We start from the raw sequence: 25,642 nt of genomic DNA on the forward strand, positions 1-25,642 counted from the left end.
AGTGAGTGTCCAGTTCAGACTCCCACTCTCAAGTTCAGAGTTGTCAAAATGGCCTGATGGGCCTCCAAAGCCCTGGTGAAGATGACCAGCAATGGTAATTAAGTCCAAAGATAGAATTTGTGATAAGGGAGAAGAGTCTGCATTGGTGACCCTGATTCAGTGTCAGGGCCTTAATCAGATGGAGGAAGCACTCATTCTGGACTTAGTGCACAGCTGATACCAAAACTTCCTTGGACCAGTACCTCCAGCGCTGTGGGTGTATCCTGAGGAAATGACTGAGGTTGTGATTATATTATATATGGCTGATTCCTAGACAACTTGAAATCAAGGCTATGTGTCTTGTGGGACACCCATGGCTGAGTCTGTGGAGAAAGGGGTAGTTCCCCAAGGAACATATTGGTTATTTTACCAGCAAAAATGCAAATGAATAGCAGGCAAACAAAAACAACTGATTACACCATAAATACTAAAAATGATTTACCCCTTTTATAAAAGGTAAGCAAATGCCTATGCCTTTCTCAAGTTCAAGAATTATTATAACCATGCTTCCATTTCCAAAAGAAGGAAACTGTACCCATAGTGACTGTATAGAAAAAGAAACACAACAGAGGTTCAGAGTCATAGCTGGGCTGACTGCCTGCACACACCCAGCTGTTCTCTTAAAATCACAAAGCCCGTGGAAGTTCAAGACTCTGTTGTTTTGGCCCAAATTACATATTTCAACACTTTATTGTTTGCTTTTGATGTCTGGGTTAGTAATTTTCATGCAAAAAGGACCATCTGGGAAAAACATTTTTTGTGTCTCATGTGGGTTCTTTATGGATAAGCAAAAATGCTCATTATTTAAGCAAAAATGTTTTTAATATGGAGCTGCAATGATGTTGTGAATAAGGAGTTACATCATTGTGCTATCCACTTCTATGCCCAGAAAAACAGAAACACATTGCTTTGTATTCATGAGGAAAGTGTAGAGATCACTGCAAGAAATGTGTTTTAGAAATTGCCCCAAATATTACTCTAGAATACATTCTTTGTTATTAATCTTTGTTAATAGCATAAGGAAAAAAAATGCTTCAGTAAACTTTTTCACATGATCTTTCATAAAATTACAACATTTCTTAATATATTTTTAAATCAAGAAAGCCACATATACAATATTAACTGGGAAAGAATATTTAAAAAAAAATTCTTAAAAATAACAGATTGGCATAATCAAATCAGGTGAGTTCTGGTGATTACTGAGAAATAAAACACCTGGATTTAATAAATCTTAAAGCACTTAACCATGTAATAAAGCACAGAGCAATGGAAGAAAATGTGTAAATTTGAAGTCTCATCTAATTTAAAGTCACAAAAATGAGAATCACACAAAATACTCTCGCCTTCCTGGGCAGAAATGAATACATCAACACTGCAGGCTATGACAGTGTAGTAGCTATTAACTCATTGTGGATAAACAATTAAAAAGCTTGATTACCAAATGTAAGATAATGTAAAGTAGCACTCTTCAAACGAGTCTGGGTATATCAGAGTACATGCCGACTTGCCCTAAGAGACCATGTTGGGTGGGGTCATGGGGGGTGGCTTTAAAGAATCCAGGTTCTTAAGTGAATTAAGGCAAGAACAGAAAACCAAATACAGCATGTTCTTACTTATAAGTGAGAACTAAGCATTGTGGGAGCTAAGCATTGGATACTCATGGACATAAACATGGGAACAATAGACACTAGAGACCACTAGTAATCTACCTGTTGGGTACTATGCTCGCTGCTTGAGTGATGGGATCATTCATACCCTAAACCTCAGCATCATACAATATACCTATGTAAAAAACCTGCACATGTACCCCCGAACCTAAAATAAAAGTTGAAATTAATAAATAATTTCTTTAAAGAATCCAGGTCCCTACCCTCCATATGTTCTCTTTCCTAAAACACACCTGCCTACAGGATATCCCTCTGGTAGTTCTCCTCTTATCTCTCACCACTATCACCTTTCTCCCAATGTACTCAAGAACAAACCTTTTACTCTTCTTGAATCCAACTACACACATTTTTCCAGGGTGGAAAAAACCCTCATCAAACCAAAGGGTTTAAAATGTCAAAATTGAAATATGATATATTGGCAGAGGAAAAGAAAAGAGATTATCAGTAAGAAATATTGAAGGCATAGGTGTGTTATTTTGTACAAGTGACAAACTTATGAAATAATTTTTTATCAAAGGTTTTTATCTATTTAACTAGAATATTTAACCGGAAACCATGCTAGGAAGTTCCAGTCGGTTAAGATGTGTGTTCTCTCTGCATCTTTATGATTCTCAGTAGTGAGAATGAGCTTGATAATTTGCATTATTAACCTGCATCATGGCCTGTGTCTCAGTTGCATATGTGCATGGTTTCAAGGAAGAAGCGACAAAAATGTCCATGTTTACTTGCATCAAGTTTTTCCAAAAAGACCATTTATAAGAAAAATCATCTTTATTTTATTTAACAGAGACATGAATCTCCTGCTCACTGTCACTCCTCAGTCATTGTGTTTATTCAACTATTTGATGTTGTTTTGTGATACATAATTTATTTAATAGCAATCATCAATTTACTTTTTGTAAACTCTACAATTACTAGGGACTCCATACCTTCTCTTTTCTTTACTGGTAATTCCCAGCAGAGTAAACTGCACTCTTTAAAATAAAACATTTACTTAGGTATGGGTGTATGATATCCCTCTGCCCCCTGTAGAGAGGGGACTGGCTCATAGTGAATCCTAGGCTTCTATTGTCCCTTGCTCCCTATCTGTAAGTAATAAGCCTGCTTCATGGAACTTGTATGTGACAGTTCTATCTCACTGGATTCAGACAAGTTGGTAACCAGTGCACAGTGAACCTGTGTCACACTGTTGGCTTAAAACAATCATTTAACTCTCACAGTTCTGCTGTTCAGGAATTTAAGCAGTGCTCAAAAGGGAAAGCTCATTTCTGCAACATGTGCATTGACTGGAGAATCCATGATAGCTTTGCTCACGTGTCACGTTTCTCAAATGTTTGACTGAAGTGGCTGGGACCTGGCTGATCCTCTCTATCTCTCCCTTCACAGGTTTTTATACTCTGGGGCCTCTTTTTCTGCACATGCTCTCTCTTTACATGGATTCTTTATATAGCTGCTTGTTTCCTCTCTGAGTGAAAACAGAAGCTATATGACATTTGAATGTCTGGGCTCAAAAATCCAAGCATATGACTTCTGCTGCATTAAACTTGTCAAAAAAAATCACAAGTTCAGTGCAGATTCAAGGTATGAGTAAACAGATGTGCTCTCTCGGTCAGAGAACTGGCAAGTGCATGAATAATTCTTACTGGCTGTAGTTACATACAATCTCCCACAGTCTGCCCTCTGGCCACAAAAACTCACATTACTTCCATATGCAAACTATAGTCAACTGTTCCAAAGACTCCCAAAGTCTCAACAAATTATAATATCAAATCCTATGCCCAGTATCTCTTGATCTACATTGGGATCATACAGATGTGCATGAAATTTCATAAGTGCAGCTCCTTTTGATATGAACTGTGAAGCAAAAATGCAAGTTATCTGTACCTCCATGCCCAACAATATAATGTTAAGACAGACTAGAATAACCACATTAGACATTCATTTATAAAAGGGAGAAATGAAGGCACAAAGCAGTCACTAGTCAATAGAAATTCTGAAACACAGCCAGGCTCATCTTATCAGTGTCCCCTAATCTGAAGGCAAGGAATGTTTCTTGATTCAGGTTCAGTTTTGCTATATGGAAGTGATTACCTAATCCATTGCTTCTAATAGCTTATACTTCTGTTTGCAGGGCTCTGGGCTCCACCCTCTGAATCATATTTCCTTTGTTCATAGGAAATTTTCCATGCTTGCCATCATGTAGCTGTCCCAGTCTACCTTTTGCAAAGCAAGTTGAGGGCCCAGAGAAAAATGAAATAAAAAAAAAGACCTTTTATCATATTTCACCTTCCATGTCCTTTTTAGTTCAAGCTGATATAATACCTTAAGAAATTTAATGTGCTTCCTGTGTATCAAATTCTAAATCCGAAATCCAAAATAAATCTTATTATAAGTGAAAAAGTCACACATACAAATCTCTTCAAGACAAGCCCCTCTCTAATGCAGGCTTTGAGTCAGAGTGTTGTGGAATAATATTCTTAAAATTCTTACAAGCTGTTTTGTCTAGCTGAGAAGGTTGATGAGGCACTGAGTTAAATTAGGGATCTTGTAACTACACTGTTGATTTGATCTTTAACTAAGGCCATGTTTTATTGACAATTCCTGAATTCTATCTTTTTCCTGGGGCCCTTTCTCACTTTTAGAACATTTTTCTAACTCAAGAATGTGGGAATGAGAAAATATTTTATTTTCCTACTCAGCAAGTCCTCAGTTGGAAATATTTTCTCTACATTTGACTTGAAAATGGAATCATTCCTGCTTAGTCAATATCATTTATGCAATACCTTATAATATGTAATATAAGAGGCTGTATTCGTCTGTTTTCATACTGCTATAAGGACACACTCAAGACTGGGCAATTTGTAACCAAAAAAAGAGGTTTAATGGACTTACAGTTCCATGTGGCTGGGGAGGCCTCACAATCATGGTGGAAGGTGAAAGGCACGACTCACATGGTGGCAGACAAGAGAAGAGAGCTTGTGCAGGGAAACTCCCATTTTTAAAACCATCAGATCTCACGAGATTTATTCACTATCACGAGAACAGCACAAGAAAGGCCCGCCCTCATAACTCAATTACCTCCCACCAGGTTCCTCCCACGACACATGGGAATTATGGGAGTTACAATTCAAGATGAGATTTTGGTAGGGACACAGCCAAACCATAACATTCTGTCCCTGGCCCCTCCCAAATCTCATGTCCTCACATTTCTAAACCAATCATGCCTTCCCAACAGTCCCCCAAAGTCTTAACTCATTTCAGCATTAACTCAAAAGTCCATAGTCCAAAGTTTCATCTAAGATAAAGCAAGTCCCTTCCACCTATGAGCCTGTAAAATCAAAAGCAAGTTAGTTACTTCCTAGATACAATGGGGGTTTAGGCATTAGGTAAATACTGCCATTCCAAATGAGAGAAATTGGTCAAAACAAAGGGGCTATAGGCCCCATGCATGTCCGAAATCCAGTGGGTCAGTCAAATCTTAAAGCTCCAAAATGATCTTCTTTGACTCCAAGTCTCACATCCAGGTCACACTGATGAAAGAAGTAGTTTCCCATGGTCTTGGGCAGCTCAGCCTCTGTGGCTTTGCAGGGTATAACCCCTCTCCTGGCTGCTGTCGTGGCAGGCATTGAGTGTCTGTGGCTTTTCCAGGTGCATGGTACAAGCGATCGATGGATCTATCATTCTGGGGTCTGGAGGATGGTGGCTTTCTTCTCACAGCCCAACTAGGTGTTGCCCCAGTAGGAACTCTGTGTGGGGGCTCCAACCACACATTTCCCTCCTGCACTGCCCTAGAAGAAGTTCCCCATGAGATCCCTGCCCCTGCAGCAAACTTCTGCCTGGACATCCAGGTGTTTCCACACATCCTCTGGAATCCAGGCGGAGGTTCCCAAATCCCAATTCTTGACTTCTTTGCACTGGCAGGCTCAACACCACATGGAAGCTGCCAGGGCTTGAGGCTTGCACCCTCTGAAGCCACAGCCTGAGCCACAGCCTAGGCTGGACACAGCACAGGTACCTTGGGACCTGCCCATGAAACCACTTATTCCTCCTAGGCCTCCAGGTCTGTGATGGGAGGGGCTGCCATGAAGACCTTTGACACATTGGAGACATTTTCCCCATTGTCTTGGGGATTAACATTTGGCTCCTAGTTAGTTATGCAAATTTCTGCAGCCAGCTTGAATTTCTCCTCAGAAAATGGGGTTTTCTTGTCTATCTAATTGTCAGGCTACAAATTTTCTGAACTTTTATGTGCTGCTTCCCTTATAAAACTAAATGCCTTCAGCAGCACACAAGTCACCTTTTAAATGCTTTGCTGCTTAGAAATTTCTTCTGCCAGATACCCTAAATCATCTCTCTCAAGTTCAAAGTTTCACAACTCTCTAGGGCAGGGGCAAAATGCCACCAGTCTCTTTGCTAAAACATAACAAGAGTCACCTTTGCTCTCATTCCTAACAAGTTCCTCATTTCCATCTGAGACCGCTTCAGGCTGTCCATATTGCTATCAGCATTTTTGGCAAAGCCATTCAACAAGTCTCTAGGAACTTCCAAACTTTCTCACATTTTCCTGTCTTCTTCTGAGCCCTCCAAACTGTTCCAACCTCTGCCTGTTACCCAGTTCCAAAGTCACTTCCACATTTTTGGGTATCTTTTCAACAGTACCAATTAGTCCATTTTCATGCTGCTGATAAAGACATACCCAAGACTGGGCAATTTGCAACAAAAGAAAGAAGTTCAATGGACTTACAGTTCCACGTGGCTGGGGTGGCCTCAAAATCCTGGTAGAAGGTGAAAGGCACATCTCACATGGCAGCAGACAAGAGAGGAGAGCTTGTGCAAGAAAACTCCTGTTTTTAAAACCATTAGATCTCATGAGGCTTATTCACTATCACGAGAACAGCACAGGAAATATCTGTCCCATAATTCAATTACCTCCCACCAGGTTCCTCCCACAACACGTGGGAATTGTGGGAGTTACAATTCAAGATGAGGGGACATCTTGGGTGGGGACACAGACAAACCATATCAGAAGCCAGTTGCACATGCAAAATTTTGCCCGGAGGCCAGGCACGGTGGCTCACACCTGTAATCCCAGCACTTTGGGAGGCCGAGGCGGGCGGATCACGAGGTCAGGAGGTCAGGAGATCGAGACCATCCTGGCTAACAGGGTGAAACCCTGTATCTACTAAAAATACAAAAAAATTAGCCAGGTGTGGTGACAGGCGCCTGTAGTCCCAGCTACTAGAGAGGCTGAGGCGGGAGAATGACGTGAACCCGGGAGGTGGAGGTTGCAGTGAGCCGAGATTGCGCCACTGCACTCCAGCCTGGGTGACAGAACGAGACTCTGTCTCAAAAAAAAAAAAAAAAAAAAAAAAAAATTGCCTGGAAACCTGCTTAGCCAGATCCACAAAATCCTTAGGTATATTTTCTGTCTTTATATTTTTGCACTTAATAGTTTTTTCAAATGTTTCCTCACTGCTTAATATTGGGCATTCTTCTCCAGCCTCCAATAATAATTTGCTTACTGATCTTCTAACTTCCATAAATAGTCCCATTGTTCTTCCAGTTTTTACCTGTAGTTCAGGGGCTGGCTGGGCTTCTTTCTACATCTCTCCATAGTGTCTCATGCATCAGAGGTTTTTTCTCTCCATGTGGCCACTCTCTCAAGGACAGTAAGTGAACTTCCTCACATAGCAGCTGTTTTTCCCTCTGATCAAAAGCAGAGGCTATGTGACCATTGCAGGCCTGGACCCAAAAGTCCTAGAATGTCATGTCTGCTGTATTCTATTGGTCAAAACAAGTCCCAAGATCAGACCAGATATGGTTTACCCTCATCTCTTGATTAGAGAAGCCACAAGCAAATATGATATGCAAAAAACTCTTGGTCCTTACAGTGGGTTGAATAGTGGCCCCCAAATAAATGCTTATATCCTAATTCCCAGAACCTGTGAATGTTACCTTACTTGGAAAAGGGGTCTTTGCAGATGTAACTAAGTTAAAGATCTTGAGATGAGGATATCAACCTGTCTTACCTAGGGGGACCCTCATCCAATGACAAGTGTTCCTATAAGGGACACACAAAGGAGAGCCACACAGGCAGAAGAAAAACCATGTGAAGATTGAGGCATATGCAGTCACAAGCCAAGGAATGCTGGCATCTGTCAGATGCTGAAAGAGACAAGGAACAGAATCTCTTAGAGCCTCTGAGGGAAGCACTGATATCTTGATTTTGGACTTCTGGCCTTGAACTGTGAGAGAATCAATTTGTGTTGTTTTAAGTCACCATGTTTGTGGTATTTGGTTATGGCGGTCACAGGAAACTAATATAGCAGGTATGTTTGAAATCACTCTAATACATTATGCTTATATTATTTTTAATGTTCAGATACTCAACATAAATAAGCTTTACAAAAATTTTGCTTCAGTCTACATAAATCGGATATATAGTATTTATTAATAATTTTTAAGAAAAACTTTATTTTTGAAAATAATTTTTGAATGGCATGATTTTATAGGATAATGAATATAAGAAAAATAATTTTCATTTTATAAATAGTTTTCAAAACTATAAATGTTGTCCCAGTGTAGATTTTAAATTGCATACTTACTATACAAATAACTGTCTAAAGCATTGCTTTCTGCAATGATGGAAATGTCCGATGTCTTCCCTGTCCCATGTTGTAGCCACTAGACACACGTGAATATTGAGAACTTGAAATATGGTTTATGTGACTGAGAATTAAATTTCAGATTTTATTTCATTCAGTTAATTTAAATTTAGACAAATGTGACTAGTGGCTACCATATTGGACAAGTGTTGGTCCAACAAATCCTTTTACAAGTTATGTGGTATATACTTTTTTTCTTGTAACAGAATTTAAGAGGAACATAATTGTATTGCCCACTGACGGACTGAATTAGTCACGGCAACCACCCATGGCCACATGGCAAGAAACACATGGCATGCATTAGGTAAAAGGTCAAGATATGTGTAATAAATAAACTATTTACAAATGTGAGCAGGATGTAAGGAAACCAAAGATAGTGTAATATCCTGAGAATAGTAACAAAAAGGTTGTCAATATCTTTGGGCCTAAAGGGATACAAGGGAGCGTTTACTAGGACCCAGAAGGAGATAGTATAGATAGGGTTACCTTGAAAGGGGATGTAATTTTTCAGGGAAGGAGCTGGGAGAATAAATAGCCATCTCTTCTCTTCCTCTAATCTCCTGCCAAGAGGTACTCATTGGTAAAATCCAGCTGGACGCAAGAAGGCAAGCATGCTGATATAGTCCATACAGGTCAGCCTCCAGGCAAGAGGTAAGGTAGAAGAGGATGGTATAGATCTAGAATGATAAATAGAAGATATCCAACACATAGAAAATTAAAATAAAATTATTATTTATTATAATGTGTTTTTGGCTGATCCAATACAGCTGATGTTTACAGAAATGAGTGACATCATTATAATTAGACTTTTTCTATTTTGTTAACTTATTTATGTAAGTGAGATTTCCACACTCTGAGCCCTGCCTCATTTTAGCAATAAGTGATTCATCCAAAGGTACATAAACTGAAAGGAAGGGAGTGCTCCATTCATTTCAGATGTTTCCAAAAAATATGATAAGAATGATCAAATGTTTAATATATTTAAATTAATGATGAGTTATAATAATATAATTCCAATTTAATCCAGGGGAAATTTTTCAATAGCAAGGGCATATAGTCAAAGAATTTTAAAATTTAATTTATATATATCCAGAGAGAGATTATACAGTAATTAATAAAAGACTTTTAAGCATAAAGATATATTTTATTAGGATAAAATTCTACAGAGAATAAAGAATGAATATGTAAGTTGAAGACAAAAAAAGAAACAATGTAAAATTTCTGACTTTTCTGAGTTTTTTTCCACAAATGTATTTTTGTAAATGGATGAAGACAGGCATCAGGTTACTCTGGTAGGTGAGGTATCAGCAAAAATGGCAGAGTATGAATTCCAAAAGTCTGTCCCTCCACAAAAGCAATGCACAAAGTGGCACAACTGTCAGAACCAACTTTTTCAGAACCTAGAATGTAATCAAAAGCTTACAACAACCAGGGGAACACTTAATCAAGAAAAGCAGCCAAATCTCAGCATATGTCCTAGCAATTCCACTCCTGGGTATACACCCAAGAGAACTGAAAACATATGTTCACATAAAAATTTGTACATGAACATTCATAGCAGCATTATTAATAATAAATAAAAGTGGAAACAACCCATCAATTGATGAATGGATAAACAAAATTTGCTATAACTATACCATGAATGTTATTCAGCCATTAAAGGAAATGAAGTATCAATAGGTACTACAGCATGAATGAACCTCAAAAACATTATGCTAAGTGAAAGAAACCAGTCACAAAAACCCACATGTTATATGATTCCATTTATATGAAATGTCTAGAATAGGCAAATCCACAGAGACAGAAAGCAGATTAGTAGTTGCCAAGGGATGGGAGATGAAGGGAATGGAGAATGACTGCTTAATAGATACGGGGTTTCTTTTGGGATGATGATGAAAATGTTTTGGAGCTAGATAGAGGTGATGGTTCCACAATGTTGTAAATGTACTAAAAGCCACTGAACCATACACTTTATAATGGTGAATTTTATGTTATGTGAATTGTACCTCAATTTAAAAAACTGTGGTATTAGATTCCATTGGATACATTAACAGTATGATGGATTTTTATTTGAAAATTCAGAATTTTCAATATTCTTGAAGTTACCATCTTTATAACAATTTAATCTAGAATGAAAAAATTTAGATATTACTTTAAAAATGTGTGGCAGGGTAGATTGAATCAAATGAGGCTGGTCATATTTGACTGTTTTAACCTATAAAATGACATTTCATATGATTCCATTGTTCTTCAAATTTTCTAGAAGGTATATGAACAAATAAGTAGATCACTATGTAAAGGATTAGAGAAAGAAGGTAAACTTAGCACTTGTTAACTTGAGGGAAGTGAACTCCGGGTGAGTAAGAATTTTGAGAGGGAATGGAAGCATGAGCAGTGTGTGATGGGGGCCAGCACACAAGCACCCCGGCCCTGGGCCTGCAGCTTGCCTTCCAATGCTCCACCACTTACTGTTACGGAGCGTCAGACAAGTTCATTACCTTCTGTGTCTCAGCTTTCTGCATTGTAGAGATGATACTAGTACTTACCACATAGGGTTGTTCTGAGGATTAAATGACCTAATGTGTAAAAAGAGTTTAAAACAATACTGGTAAATACACGCTGCATTAGCGGGCCACTGCCACAATAACACTGCATAACAAACAAGCACAAAATCTCAATGTTATTCAACAATAAGCATTTATTTCCCGCTCTGCACCTGTGGATTGGTTAGACTTGCCTCACACTGCAGGTTGGGACCAGGTCTGCTACACGAGTCACTCATCTTCCTTGGACCAGCAGTTAATAAAGGAACATTCTTCTCATGGCAAAAGACAGGAATACAAGGAAATGTTAATGTCCCTTTTGAAGTAAGGCTTTTTCTTCGTAAGTTTTTTATTTCCTTTTGTTTTGTATGTTCTTCTAAATTCTTGTATTTTTATTGGAATTTCAACAGAGAAAACATTACTATCCATTAAACATTCCTTGGTTGTGAAGCAAATTCATGCTTCAGTCAAAAACACTGGTGTGTCCCATTCTTTGAAACAGTCATCTTCCCTTCTGCACCGAATGAGCTACATGAATCCCATACAACATTGATAAAGAGAGATGGAGAAATATAATTTCCTTGGATTCTGAATTCATTTTGATTATAATTTTCTCTCCTCTTCTTTTGACAAGCCAGTCTTCCGTGCTGTCAGAGCAATTTTGTAGCATCTACTAAAGAGAAATAATATGGAAAACACATCACATGTGCTAGCTGAGATTTATCTTGTCGGGCAGGTGAAGCAGAATTCAAGGGGAATTTGCATCTCCTCCCATAGTTTGGCCTGTGTGTTTTATTATCAGTAACCAACAAAGTTTTAATTCCACCTTATTCTGTTTTCTGGTGAGTAAACAAAGGAAGACGTTTTGATAAAGAGACTTAATGGGAGAAGCTGATGTATTATACCTTTGCAGATAACGCAAATTTATAAGCCTAATGAAATACATTTATCAATTCCTCCCACCTGAATAGACCGTTTAGCTTGTGAAATTCTGATAATAAAGTAAAGAAAATCAACACTTTTTTCCCCACATAGTACTGCTGTAAATTACATGAAAAGTGATCACATGTGCCTGGCCAGGATGAAAACACCTTGAGATCAAGTCTTTACTGTAATACTAATGTGCAGATGGTAGAGTCCTTTTGGCCAAAAAGCAAGAAAGCACCTTTGTTACAAGTACATAACGTAGCTTCCAAATACTAATACTTTTTTCTGGGTTGCAACTCTAACCGGCAAAGATTGAATGTGAATAATACACTTGATTTTGTTGACAGCTGTTATTTTATTTTATTTTTGGTTACAGAGAGGGTCTTGTTCTGTCACCCAGGTTGGAGTACAGTGGTGAGATCACAGCTCACTGTAGCCTCAACCTCCTGGGCTCACGTGAGCATCTCTCCTCCTCAGCTTCCCAAATAGCTGGGACTACAGGTGTGCACTACCACGCCTGGCTAATTTTTTAAAAACATTTTTGAAGTGATGGGAACTCATTATGTTGCCTAGGCTCCTGTTGAACTCCTGGCCTCAAGCAATCCTCTGGCCTCAGCCTCAGCCTCCCAAAGGGCTGGGATTACAGGCATGAGCCATTGTATCTGGCCTCCCAGCCATTCTTTTTAATTGCAGTTTAAATGTTCTACATTGTGATTATATTTCCTTAGAGCGAGGGAGTTTTAGCCTAGCCCCAAAATGGAAGGTGTAATATCACAGGAAGTCCTAGCTACTATTCTGCCCTCTGAAGTTCAACTAAAAATGATTACGTACCTTTGATCACATGTTTGATTCTCAGTCTTAAGAAATGTGTGTGTGGGCACTATGCAACCATTCATCATGATACCGATAGGGACAGGGGTGAGAGAAATCCTAGGAAGAAAAGGGCAGGTCCCTGGTGAAGCCCCACTCTCAGGACAAAAAGCCTGAGACTGCAGCCCAAAGTGAGAATTTATATCCCTGTTTTCCTGCTTGAATACTGCCTTTCCCTAAGCCACCCCTGGCCCTGCCCTGCCCCATCATGTGCCTATAAGGACCCTACACTCAGCCGACAGAGAGGAGAAGCAGCTGGATGTCAGGGACTATGGCTGGACATCAGAGAGAAGTGGCTCGACTTCAGAGGGACAGCTTGACAGTGTAATTTCAGAGAAGAGTCCAGCCACAGATGGCTGGACTTCTGGACCTGAGGGGAAGACTACCTACCCGTCCCATCCCCTTTTCAGCTCCCTTTCACACTGAGGGCCACTTCCATCAGCAATAAAATTCCCTGTATTTACCATCCTTCAGTTTGCTCATGCAACCGCATTTTTCCTGGACACTGGACAAGAGCTCAGGAGCCATGAGTGTGGATACAAAAGGCTATCACACTGGCCCTTTGCCCTCACTGGAGGAAGGCAGCTGCCTCAGGTGAAAAGGCAGAGGGCCCACTGAGCTGTTAACACTTAAGCCATCCACAGATGACAGAGCTAAAAGAGCACAGTAACACACCCTCTGGGGCTTCAGGGGTCTCAGGCACTCCCAACTAGATGCTGCAGGGCCTGCATAGAGTTCGCTTGCGCCGGTGCCCAAAAGGGCTAGCTGTGGCTCCTGCACCCACTCACCTGTGTGCTCCCTTCCGCAAGGGGTGCAATGAGGCAGGTCAGAGTGAGTGAAGTTTGATCCTGCTGGCACTGAATTGGTCAGCTGGTTCCAGCACTCGTGCACTCCAGTTCCCACCTCGTTTGCTTGCGTGCTTCCTCCTGCGAGGAGTTGAGAGCAGCGGGCTGAGTAAACAAGGCACCCCTGTCCTGAGTCCCACAATGGGGTCAGGGAAATATCCTGCTTCCTCACTCCTTTAAAATCTTTAATGACAGGAGAAAATTCTCATGGGAGAATCAAACTATTTCTAAGTGAAAAAAAAAATAGAATACAAGCTATTTAAATAGTATAATTCCTATTGAGCAAGAAAAAAGTACAGTTATTTGGAAGGAAATACATCTAAATGTTCATAGTGGGGCTTGGAATCATTATTATTCCTCCTCTTGCATTATCCTATATTTATGAACTGTTTACAGTAAATGAGAGTTACTTTTATAACTTGAAAAGTTCCTAAAAATTAGCTCCCCATTCTTGTTCTGTCACCCAGGTTGGAGTGCAGCGGCAATATCACAGCTTACTCTAGTCCTAACTTCCTGGGCTCAAGCGATCATCTCTCCTCAGTCTCCCAGATAGCTGGGACTATAGGTGTGCACTACAAAACCTGGCTAATTTTTTAAAACATTTTTGTAGAGATGGGATCTCGCTGTGTTGTCCAGGCTGGTCTTGAACTCCTGGCCTCAAGCAATCCTCTGGCCTCAGCTTCCCAAATGGCAGGGATTACAGGCATGAGCCATTGTTCCCAGCCACCCAGGCGTTGTTGAAATAAGCTGGAAAAATAACACTGTATACATTAAAAACAAGATATAAATGAGACTTTTCTAAACTTCCCAAAATTTCTATCTTCTGCCATAACTTTTTTTTCTTTATTCTCTTCTTGATGGTCTTAGTTAAGGTCATAATTTCAACCACTGATGTTACTACATAAACACCTTGGTCCTAGGTATCCAGCCTTTGCCTTGTCCTTCAGTTCTAGTCCTGCAATACTGACCACTTGCCAAGTAGCTCTACATGGATATCTTGTAAGTATACTCAATATTAACCCCCAAACAAACTCATGAATTGTCCTCCGAGGCCTGCCTGTGCTCCTGCTGACTCTGTTCTTGTTAACGACACCACTCTCTCGGTCATTACGAAGATAATCACACTGTTATTTTAACCCTCCTTTATCTTTCACACATGAACAATTGTCATCATATTTTATCTCAACAATGTTGCTTGAATTTAATTGCTCCTTTCCATTCCCACTGGCAATATCCTAATTATACCTCTGACTTGGACAATGGCATTGTACTTACCAAACACCTCACGTTTATTAACCTTAACCTTCACAGTAGTCCTAAGATGTAGGTACTCTTCTTATCATCTCTATTTTAGGTAACTTGCCCAAAGTCATAGAGTTTACAAGCAGAGCTAGGATTTGAACCCAGGCAGTCTAATGTCAGAGATTGTATGCATAATTTCCTGCCACATAGTCTCTAGATCAGTAATGGCAACAACAGCTACTCTTTAATTTTCACTACAATCCTATGAAAGTAGCATTATCTGTAGTTTAGAGATTTGGAAACCAAGGCTCAAGCAGGTGAAGAACAGAAACACCTCATGAGTTTAGTGGGCCTACTTACCCACCTGCCTCCATCAGATTAATCCTCTAAGTGCACCCATCTGATTATTCCTTAAATAAGAAAAAAGAAAAAGAGAAAAAATGATGTCCTTCATTGCCTAAGGAATAAAGTCCAAATTGTTCGTTTGGGCATTCAGGGGCTTCCCATGTCTGCTCACTTTCCAGCTTTATCTGCCACTTGTCACTCCAGCTGGGTAGGTCACCTGGCCTGCACTCAGCCATGCCCTCAGGTCCTGCCTCTACTCATGCATGCTTAATCTTCTATTTTCATTTCTCACCACGCATCCCAGTTGTTGTGTATGTATTCTGTGTATATATTGAAAAGGTACATTTGGAATTTTCACTAAACAGCAACCATAGTTTAGGTATATTCTGAAGACTTCTCTGCCATTACACAGACCCTGGAAAGAGAAAAATCATTTAGTTTTTCCAAAGTGGGAAAATAGGCTTGACAGAGCTATCTTCTTGCTCTCTCTCATGCAGTGGTGCCCTATGGTAATGCTGTCAGTTCAACAATGTATATATAAATAATAAAATGTAAAAAAAAATGAGGATTGTGATGAGTAGAGTGGAAGCAACAAGCAGGTTGAGTCCTTTAGCTGTTAACCCTAAAAAGGATGGCTTGGATAGTCCCAGCCTAGAGACCTCTTATGCCCAGATGGCTCTTTTGTATTGGTCTTCTGCTGTAGGCTAGAGCGCTGGTTTTCATCTTTTCCTGCTTCTCCTCTAGCTCCTCCACTTCTTCCTCCTCCCTCTTACCCTTCCTCTCCTTCTTCTCAGACCTTTTCGTCCAAGAAAGTCTTACCAGGAGGTTCAATATGAACAAGAGATTAAAAACAGAGCTGCTCTGCTGGAGGTGGGGTGGGGAGCCTGAAGACTTCTTCATCTGCCTCTCATCACATCCCCCCTCCTGGCACCTGAAGAATTCTGCAGAGACCAGTTTCCAAGGGCTGTGTGGGCAGAGTGTGCATGTTCAGGCATGCATGCCTGTTTGCAGATGGTATGGAGAAAAAGGTGATTGTATTGTTCATAAAAATGTAACTTGCTCAAGTATACGCCCCCTTTCTTTCTAAATTACTTGCTTTTATATTCTGGGTTCCCTAGAACTTAGATTGAAATGTCATCCAACAACTATTTGTTTAGGGCTTGCTGAGCTGCTTTCATACTGTGAGGATTGAGAAATATATGAAGTAGTCCCTGCCCAAGAAATTGCATAATTTAATCGTGAGGCCAAGACTGTCATCTTCCTGAGAGTGACTCCAACATTCTAGATTTTCAGTTTTGATCTTTTGCTTGAACTTTAACTGCCTGTTGGCCTCCTGGACAATCTCTGCTTGATTATCCTACTCTTCGCCTCAATTCGACATCTCTAAACCTGAAACTATGTCCTTTGTCAGGAAACCAAGACGTTTGTAATATCCACATCAGAGTTGTCTGGTAAAGGAGTAAAAACACGGAGGAGCAGTAATAAACAGTGGAGATCATCAAATTGACAAAAGTAACAAAAATAACTGGGGATTGCTAAGAGCTACTGTTAATTATTTGAAGCCTGTAATGTATGAGAGGGAGTAGATGTCTCCTGGAGTGAACATATACCTGCTATTACCTCAACGACCTTAGTTCCCTGCCTTTCATCTTGTCAGCATGTCTATGTTAATATGATTATAGTATTTAAAAACAAGTTTTTTATATATAAATAGCCTTTAAATTACAAGTCAATAACTATATCTATAATGCAGCCAAATAAATAGAAATCTGTTCTAAAAATGGAGAAAAAACTAACCATGATGGACACTCTAAAAGAAAGCACTATATATAAAAAACAGTGTTTATTACAATTTCTGGGTAGTGACTGGTACTTTGTGGATCCCATAGATCAGGCATGTTCAGCATGGTATGGCCATAGACATGACTGGTATTTTCTTTTTTTATTTTTATTTATTTATTTTTTTGAGATGGAGTCTCACTCTGTTACCCAGACTGGAGTGCAGTGGTGAGATCTCAGCTCACTGCAACCTCCACCTCTCGGGTTCAAGTGATTCTCCTGCCTCAGCCTCCCTGTAACTGGGATTACAGGTACCCGCCACTACGCCCTGCTAATTTTTTGGATTTTTAGTAGAGGCAGCATTTCACCATGTTAGCCAGGATGGTCTTGATCTCCTGACCTCGTGTTCTGCCAGCCTTGGCCTCCCAAAGTGCTGGGATTACAGGTGTGAGCCACCACGCCCGGCCCATGACTGGTATTTTCAATAGTAATTTTGAATCCATCTTATCTGCTTACTTTAAAAACAAACCCTTGCCAAAAAAAATGTGACTTTATTGTATTTGATTTTGCCGTAGAGAAAAAAAACCAAGGGTTTCAGAGTAGCATACTGTTGCTCAATGTAAAGGAGAACTCCTAATAAGAGAGCTGCCCAAAGTCAGACTGGTAGTCTAGGAGGGCAATGTGTTTCCTTTTCCAATTCAGACATGACCTGGGATGAAGCACTGCATTCAGAGGGATGTTGAATTGAAAGTCCTTCAAAGTCCTTCCAACTAAACACTTTATGAGCATATGAATGTAATTTCACCAGGAGGTCAGGGAGGCAAGAAACTAAAATTAGAAGGAGTTTTAGCAGAGGGGTCTTCCTAATGGAGGAGGTCATTAGGGCTTGCTTTGAAGGGCTGCTAGGTTTTTTAGAAGGGTTGAGTAAAAGGCATCATTTTGGGTGGGAAAAACATGATGTCAAAGGTGTGGAAGAGGCTGGTCAGGTGCAGGAGAAGGAAGAGGGCAGTTGATGCTGGTGGGGGAAAGCAATATGATAGAAAGAGCCCCTGGAGAGAGAGTAGGATTGAACTGTGTTTGAGGCTATGGTGAGCTAAGCAAAAACCTGACAGCTGTTCATGTATTATCTGATAAACCTGACAGTTGCCTAAGGACATGTGAACTCAGGAGCAGCTCTGAAGTGCAAGGAGGTGAAAGAGCTGTGTGCTGTGTTACAGCTTCTTCTCCAGGCTGAGGAACTGGGTCTTGCCTAACTACAAGGGGGTAGCTGCCAATCAGAACTTCCAGTATATCCAAGGCCAAGTAACCTTCTTTCAGGTGTCTCTCTGCCTTGTCTATATTGAGATGAAAGGGCAGCAAGAAAATCTGTAAACATCCTATTAAAGCCAGAACATGACATTTTAAGAACTTTCATTTCACCACAGAGGTGAAAAAAGACTTTCAAAAATATCATAAAGATCCTTTGCTAGTGAACAAATAAGTACAGATCATTTATTAAGGAACTGAAACACTGAAAGCGAGCCAGACATGGAAGTGTTTACAAAAAAATACCCTTGAAGTTATTATCCATTTTGTAACTACCATTATAACTATAATTTTAATATACATTATATATCCAAATTATAATACAAAACCATTACAGGATGGTTTACAGCAGTGTGCAGCTGGGAGTGACAGTATATCCTCTGGACTGAAAATGACCCATCTCTGATGTTACTGGCCCCACTTGAGCCCTAGGGACAGAGGTGTGCATATTATGGCAAGTGGCCAAGGAAGTATCATGATGGTCCCATCAGCAACCCCAAAACTGTGATGGTTCTAGGTAGTTTTCATATTTCCATGTTTTGGCATTATTGAGTTTCAACTGTATAAATCTGTATTTTCATTGTATTACTTAATGAGTACTTAATGAAAAGGGGAAAAAAGCAAAGAATACATTCAGAAAACAGTAGAACAAATTATGTTTCAATCAATTTGTACTTTTGTAATAAAGAGACCTCAAATCCTGAAATATTAACATACAACAGGCGAACTTCCAAACATTCATCTACTGTCATCCACTTGTCTATGTGTGAGGATAACGCTGGTTGTGAGCACAGAGGACTAATCACAAAACTCATCATTTAGGTAATGAGACCTTTAGTAGAATAAGATACCACTTCAGATTTATTCTGAAAAAGACAGAAGACTTTTTGGCTGGTGATACCCAGTGTTGTTTCTATGATATTACCTCCCACTGTAGACTATCACGCCTCTCCTTGGATCGAACCATATTTTTGGATTGACCTATAATTGACTTTGGATTTATTTCAAATAAAATTTCCAAGATATTGCCGTTTTCCCCTTTCTTTTTATTATTATTATTATTGTCATACTTTAAGTTTTAGGGTACATGTGCACAATGTGCAGGTTTGTTACATATGTATACATGTGCCATGCTGGTGTGCTGCACCCATTAACTCGTCATTTAGCATTAGGTATATCTCCTAATGCTATCCCTCCCCCCTACCCCCACCCCACAACTGTCCCCGGAGTGTGATGTTCCCCTTCCTGTGTCCATGTGTTCTCATTGTTCAATTCCCACCTATGAGCGAGAATATGAGGTGTTTGGTTTTTTGTTCTTGTGATAGTTTACTGAGAATGATGATTTCCAATTTCATCCATGTCCCTACAAAGGACATGAACTCATCCTTTTTTATGGCTGCATAGTATTCCACGGTGTATATGTGCCACGTTTTCTTAATCCAGTCTATCATTGTTGGACATTTGGGTTGGTTCCAAGTCTTTGCTACTGTTAATAGTGCCGCAATAAACATATGTGTGCATGTGTCTTTATAGCAGCATGATTTATAGTCCTTTGGGTATATACCCAGTAATGGGATGGCTGGGTCAAATGGTATTTCTAGTTCTAGATCCCTGAGGAATCGCCACACTGACTTCCACAAGGGTTGAACTAGTTTACAGTCCCACCAACAGTGTCAAAATGTTCCTATTTCTCCACATCCTCTCCAGCACCTGTTGTTTCCTGACTTTTTAATGATTGCCATTCTAACTGGTGTGAGATGGTATCTCATTGTGGTTTTGATTTGCATTTCTCTGATGGCCAGTGATGGTGAGCATTTTTTCATGTGTTTTTTGGCTGCATAAATGTCTTCTTTTGAGAAGTGTCTGTTCATGTCCTTCGCCCACTTTTTGATGGGGTTGTTTGTTATTTTCTTGTAAATTTGTTTGAGTTCATTGTAGATTCTGGATATTAGCCCTTTGTCAGATGAGTAGGTTGCGAAAATTTTCTCCCATTTTGTAGGTTGCCTGTTCACTCTGATGGTAGTTTGTTTTGCTGTGCAGAAGCTCTTTAGTTTAATTAGATCCCATTTGTCAATTTTGGCTTTTGTTGCCATTGCTTTTGGTGTTTTAGACCTGAAGCCCTCGCCCATGCCTATGTCCTGAATGGTAATGCCTAGGTTTTCTTCTAGGGTTTTTATGGTTTTAGGTCTAACGTTTAAATCTTTAATCCATCTTGAATTAATTTTTGTATAATTCCTTGTGTAAGGAAGGGATCCAGTTTCAGCTTTCTACATATGGCTAGCCAGTTTTCCCAGCACCATTTATTAAATAGGGAATCCTCTCCCCATTTCTTGTTTTTCTCAGGTTTGTCAAAGATCAGATAGTTGTAGATATGTGGCGTTATTTCTGAGGGCTCTGTTCTGTTCCATTGATCTGTATCTCTGTTTTGGTACCAGTACCATGCTGTTTTGGTTACTGTAGCCTTGTGGTATAGTTTGAAGTCAGGTAGCGTGATGCCTCCAGCTTTGTTCTTTTGGCTTAGGACTGACTTGGCAATGTGGGATCTTTTTGGGTTCCATATGAACTTTAAAGCATTCTGTGAACAAAGTCATTGGTAGCTTGATGAGGATGGCATTGAATCTATAAATTACCTTGGGCAGTATGGCCATTTTCACGATATTGATTCTTCCTAACCATGAGCATGGAATGTTCTTCCATTTGTTTGTATCCTCTTTTATTTCATTGAGCAGTGGTTTGTAGTTCTTGAAGAGGTCCTTCACGTCCCTTGTAAGTTGGATTCCTAGGTATTTTATTCTCTTTGAAGCAATTGTGAATGGGAGTTCACTCATGATTTGGCTCTCTGTTTGTCTGTTATTGGTGTATAAGAATGCTTGTGATTTTTATACATTGATTTTGTATCCTGAGACTTTGCTGAAGTTGCTTATCAGCTGAAGGAGATTTTGGGCTGAGACAATGGGGTTCTAGATATACAATCATGTCATCTGCAAACAGGGACAATTTGACTTCCTCTTTTCCTAATTGAATACCCTTTCTTTCCTTCTCCTGCCTAATTGTCCTGGCCAGAACTTCCAACACTATGTTGAACAGGAGTGGTAAGAGAGGTCATCCCTGTCTTGTGCCAGTTTTCAAAGGGAATGCTTCCAGTTTTTGTCCATTCAGTATGATATTGGCTGTGGGTTTGTCATAGATAGCTCTTATTATTTTGAGATATGTCCCATCAATACCTAATTTATTGAGAGTTTTTAGCATGAAGGTTGTTGAATTTTGTCAAAGGCCTTTTCTGCATCTATTGAGATAATCATGTGGTTTTTGTCTTTGGTTCTGTTTATATGCTGGATTACATTTATTGATTTGTGTATATTGAACCAGCCTTGCATCCCAGGGATGAAGCCCACTTGATCATGGTGGATAAGCTTTTTGATGTGCTGCTGGATTCGGTTTGCCAGTATTTTATTGAGGATTTTTGCATCAATGTTCATCAAGGATATTGGTCTAAAATTCTCTTTTTTGGTTGTGTCTCTGCCAGGCTTTGGTATCAGGATGATGCTGGCCTCATAAAATGAGTTAGGGAGGATTCCCTCTTTTTCTATTGATTGGAATCATTTCAGAAGGAATGGTACCAGTTCCTCCTTGTACCTCTGTTAGAATTCGGCTGTGAATCCATCTGGTCCTGGACTCTTTTTGGTTGGTAAGCTATTGATTATTGCCACAGTTTCAGAGCCTGTTATTGGTCTATTCAGAGATTCAACTTCTTCCTGGTTTAGTCTTGCGAGTGTGTATGTGTTGAGGAATTTATTCATTTCTTCTAGATTTTCTAGTTTATTTGCATAGAGGTGTTTGTAGTATTCTCTGATGGTAGTTTGTATTTCTGTGGGATCGGTGGTGATATCCCCGTTATCATTTTTTATTGCGTCTATTTGATTCTTCTCTCTTTTCTTCTTTATTAGTCTTGCTAGTGGTCTATCAATTTTGTTGATCCTTTCAAAAAACCAGCTCCTGGATTCATTAATTTTTTGAAGGGTTTTTTGTGTCTCTATTTCCTTCAGTTCTGCTCTGATTTTAGTTATTTCTTGCCTTCTGCTAGCTTTTGAATGTGTTTGTTCTTGCTTTTCTAGTTCTTTTAATTGTGATGTTAGGGTGTCAATTTTGGATCTCTCCTGCTTTCTCTTGTGGGCATTTAGTGCTATAAATTTCCCTCTACACACTGCTTTGAAAGTGTCCCAGAGATTGTGGTATGGTGTGTCTTTGCTCTCGTTGGTTTCAAAGAACATCTTTATTTCTGCCTTCATTTCGTTATGCACCCAGTAGTCATTCAGGAACAGGTTGCTCAGTTCCATCTGAGCATTGAAGAGAGCAGTGGTTCTCCCAGCACGCAGCTGGAGATCTGAGAACAGGCAGACTGCCTCCTCAAGTGGGTCCCTGACCCCTGACCCCCGAGCAGCCTAACTGGGAGGCACCCCCAGTAGGGGCAGACTGACACCTCACACGGCCGGGTACTCCTCTCAGACAAAACTTCCAGAGAAACGATCAGACAGCAGCATTCACGGTTCAAGAAAATCCGCTGTTCTGCAGCCACCACTGCTGGTACCCAGGCAAACAGGGTCTGGAGTGGACCTCTAGCAAACTCCAACAGACCTGCAGCTGAGGGTCCTGTCTGTTAGAAGGAAAACTAACACACAGAAAGGACATCCACACCAAAAACCCATCTGTACATCACCATCATCAAAGACCAAAAGTAGATAAAACCACAAAGATGGGGAAAAAACAGAGCAGAAAAACTGGAAACTCTAAAAAGCAGAGTGCCTCTCCTCCTCCAAAGGAACGCAGCTCCTCACCAGCAACGAAACAAAGCTGCACGGAGAATGAGTTTGAAGAGTTGAGAGAGGAAGGCTTCAGACGATCAAACTACTCCAAGCTACAGGAGGAAATTCAAACCAAAGGCAAAGAAGTTGAAAACATCCCCTTTCTTAAGTGTATACACAGGTGGGATTTAGATGGGATGAGGGAGGAGGGGACACTTAAGTCAAGGGAACAGCCTGAGTAATGGCAATATATTCATGTATGAGAGAAGTAATAAGGAGAGCAGCCAGACTACAGCAGACAATTTCTCCTAGAGGGGGATTGTGGGAGGTTAAGGAGGAATCTTCTGGTGGCACAATCTTATAGAATAGTGGGTGTGCTCGGTTGTAGAGTGATGGGTGGGTGCCAAAGAGATGTGGAGGAGAAGAAGGTGGCAAAGCTCACAGGTGGGTCTCTCCACTGTGGAGAGAACTGGGTTGCTATCCTGAGTGCAAAGTCAGGAAGCAGTACACAAAACCACCCTTACTTCTGACACCAAATGCAATTCCAGGGTTTCTGGAGACCACTCTCAGTTTCCATAGTTCACTAGAAGGACTCACAGAACTCACTGAAAGCTGTTATATTCATGGTTTTGATTTATCACAGTGAAAGGTTACAGAATCAAATCAGTCAAGGGAAGTGATACATAGGGCAGTGTCCAGAAAAGTCCCCAACAAAGAACTGATTGTTCTCTTCCAGCATACTGTGGACAGCATTAGCTTTCCCAGTAACATTGTGAGGCAATATGCACAAAGTACTGCCAACCAGGGAAGCTCACCCACGGCTTGGTGCCCAGAGTTTTTATTGGGACTCAGTCACACAGACCTGGTTGATCACCCATGTGTTCGACCTCAGTCTCCAGCCCCACCAAAAGCACATTATTAGACTGCTGGTGTGGCCCAAGTCCCTCAGGTAGACAAAGATATGACATTCTAAGGGGTTAGAGAGTACCTCCCAGGGCCCAAGGAAAAAGCCAGGCTTCTCTTTGGGTATGGGCAATTTATTACTATACCCTGAGGTAACATATTTTGTTCTTCATTTTGTCCCCTTTTTCTTTTCTTCTTCTTCTCATTTCTGTCCTTTTCCAAAATTTTTAAGGTATAAATCTATGCCCAAACAGTCTATGCCCAGAAGACCCTCTCCTCTGCTGCTGTCCAGTCACTGTCATAGTGACTGGGTTCTATGTACTGAAAACAGGGTCAGTGGCGTCTCTTCATTCTAAGTTTGACAAACGCCGTAGAGTATGCTGGGAAAATTTCCTGGTGCCAGGACCCTGGAGAATGTTATTTGCAAGACAGTTTCCTCCTCAAGTTGAAAAAATACACAAACAAATACAAGTCACGTCAGAAACCAAGTACTAAAAGTCTGAATCCCATGGCAACATAGGGATTGCCCCTTTCCACTAGGGATAGAGCATGCTGAAGATTTATTCTGGGTCATATAGTCTCAAACAATGAGAGTTCTTAAAAATATTAAATTACCCTAAATAAATTGACTATGTGATTCAGGTAAGGCTGCCTCACAGCCTTAGAATAGGTCCTTTTAAAGCTCTCTCAGGTGTCTTTTTGTTTTATTTGAGATTCCTTTCTTTGCCACCCTGTTTCCTTCAGTGAATGCTTAGCCAGGGAAAGCCTTCTCAGAAAACAAGGAGATTTCACCACCTTGAGTCTTTGGTCTTCCTTAATTATCTTTAGAGATTTCTATAAGAGTAGCCTGCCTTAATTTTTTTTTTTTTATTCTTTGGAAACATCAGACTGGGTCCAGCTTTGGGCTTATGCCTACCTTATAAATGCTAAAGGGCTTTATTTGCAAATAAATTACTTCCCACACACACTTGTCAAACTAAATCATAAGACACAAAAATAAAAGGACTTGAATTGACAAAAATGATAATTATTCACAAAGGGAAACCATTTCAAATGTGTTCCTACTTACCCACACCTACTTTGTGATCTTTGGTCCAAAAACCCTCTTAAATTAAGCGTTTTGCTTTCAGTGCACTTATCTCAGAATTGTGGAATGAAATAAATAGGGAACATAAATGGCATTATTTTAAAGTAATGCAATTTGTGTCTAGTATGGTCATGTGTGGTACTCTTACTTATTATGCTGAACTGTAATTTAAAATAGTTCATATCCTATATACTAAAAACTAACCCAGGGTTTTCTCCTACATTTTCAAAAATCATTATTATACATTCATATTGTCATTAACATTGATTATGCTGCCAGACAAGTGTTCTGCTTTATATATTTAATTAAATGTTTTATGTTTTGTACTTGCACCTTGAAGTAATCCTAACATGAAGGGGACAATTTTGTAACTGCAAAAAAAAAAAAAAAAACCCAACACATATAATGAATAATATGTTTCCTGCTGCATAGAACATTTAAAAGCCAAAATTCCTGCCTCAAAATGTTTTCAGGCTAAGGAAATTATTAGGAAAATTAAATGCTTTTAAAATGTCAAGAGTGAGTTAGTTCACTTATTTGGTTTGAGTTTTGGTTTGTTTGATGTATTCATGAAACCTGTTCTTATAGATGAGTCTATTTTTGCTGAAGAGAAATTATGAAGG

General features: G+C 39.9%; 1 long non-coding RNA gene across 10 annotated transcripts in view; it reads left to right on the forward strand.

The window, feature by feature from the left end:
- Nucleotides 1-25,642, forward strand: part of LOC104006895 (uncharacterized) — a 102,753-nt gene that overhangs the window by 17,351 nt on the left and 59,760 nt on the right. The gene's annotated exons all lie outside the window — the stretch shown is intronic.

Source organism: Pan troglodytes, chromosome 5 (genome assembly GCF_028858775.2).
Source record: "Pan troglodytes isolate AG18354 chromosome 5, NHGRI_mPanTro3-v2.0_pri, whole genome shotgun sequence".
NCBI classification, from domain to species: Eukaryota; Metazoa; Chordata; class Mammalia; order Primates; family Hominidae; genus Pan; species Pan troglodytes.